Here is a 1,498-nt window from a genome sequence, read left to right on the forward strand (position 1 = left end):
GTTTAAGACTTAATACATGGCTAAAGGATATGCGTTAATCTCCGCATTCTATTGGATCGACGTGGACCACGTGAGCAAGGAACACGAGCATCTGACAACATTATTTCGATATAAACGTTGAAAAAAAACACAGTTGACATTCGTTTCATAATTGTTGTTTGGCGTGTCCATATGTGACTCATCTGTGATTATCATGTCGATATGTGCCACCATAACTTTGGCTTGTAGGCTGGAGAATGAAGTCGTCTTTTCTGGCGTTATGTTGGCATCGCTTCTCGGCCTTTTGGCTAAGATCAAGTGAAATATTTGTTCTTATCAGTTTAATATCTGATACGTTCCCTATTTGGGGACCATATATTAAATTGATTTTTGGAACTGGGAGATGGAATAGGGGCTTGCTCTGTCCACTCCATGCATCGACCTGGTATTGCAGTACCTCCAGGAACGGTGCACCCCCACACTTTGGTCAAAATAAATATCAATTGAGCCATCAATCCAAAGACTTGAACTATATTTAATGCAGTGAACAGAAGGTAAACAAGTGACTTTCAACTCTGGGGTCTGTCTGTTATTCTTACTTTCATTATTGTACGGAGCCTTTCGGCTTAGCTCCTTATTTACCACAACGGACCGATACAATGTCTACATCACTGTAGACGCTGCACCGATCCACTTGTCGATCTCCTGTTCCATTCTCCCCTCACTCGTGAACAAGACCCCAAGATACTTGAACTCCTCCACTTGGGGCAGGATCTCATCTCCGACCCGGAGAGGGGACGCCACCCTTTTCTGACTGAGGACCATGGTCTCAGATTTGGAGGTGCTGATTCTCATCCCAGCCGCTTCACACTCCACTGCGAACTGCTCCAGTGAGAGTTGGAGATCACGGCTTGATGAAGCCAACAGAACCACATCATCTGCAAAAAGCAGAGATGCAATGATAATACCGGACCCCTTCTATGCCTCGGCTGCGCCTTGAAATTCGGTCCATAAAAGTTATGAACAGAATCGGTGACAAAGGGCAGCCTTGGCGGAGTCCAACCCTCACCGGAAACGAGTCCGACTTACTGCCGGATATGCGGATCAAACTCTGACTCCGGTCGTACAGGGACCCGACAGCCCGTATCAGGGGGTTCGGTACCCCATACTCCCGAAGCACCCCCCACATGACTTCCCGAAGGACACGGTCGAACGGCTTCTCCAAGTCCACAGAACACATGTAGACTTGTTGGGCGAACTCCCATGCACCCTCGAGGACCCTGCCGAGGGTGTAGAGCTTGTCCACTGTTCCATGGCCAGGACGAAAACCACTGTTAAATATATTTTAGAAGTTATCATTTATTTGCTTAGCTTGCAATAATTAGTATTATGGACGATTTTAGATGTCTCGCCTTCAAAAAGATGACTCAGCATCATCCGATGGAAGGGCGCCTGGACCAAGGACGTGATCGGATGTGGTCGGGGACGTGACAGGTGTTGGTCCAATGTTTTGTGTTGT

At 47.1% G+C, this 1,498-nt stretch overlaps 1 non-coding gene across 1 annotated transcript; it reads left to right on the forward strand.

Annotated features, from left to right (window-relative positions):
- Positions 1–267: 267 nt before the first annotated feature.
- On the forward strand, positions 268–458 carry LOC133473959 (U2 spliceosomal RNA). Its single transcript, XR_009787306.1, has one exon. It is a non-coding gene; the product is annotated as a U2 spliceosomal RNA (small nuclear RNA).
- Positions 459–1,498: the final 1,040 nt, after the last annotated feature.

This window comes from Phyllopteryx taeniolatus, unplaced genomic scaffold, assembly GCF_024500385.1.
Source record: "Phyllopteryx taeniolatus isolate TA_2022b unplaced genomic scaffold, UOR_Ptae_1.2 contig_75, whole genome shotgun sequence".
In the NCBI taxonomy this organism is placed as follows: domain Eukaryota; kingdom Metazoa; phylum Chordata; class Actinopteri; order Syngnathiformes; family Syngnathidae; genus Phyllopteryx; species Phyllopteryx taeniolatus.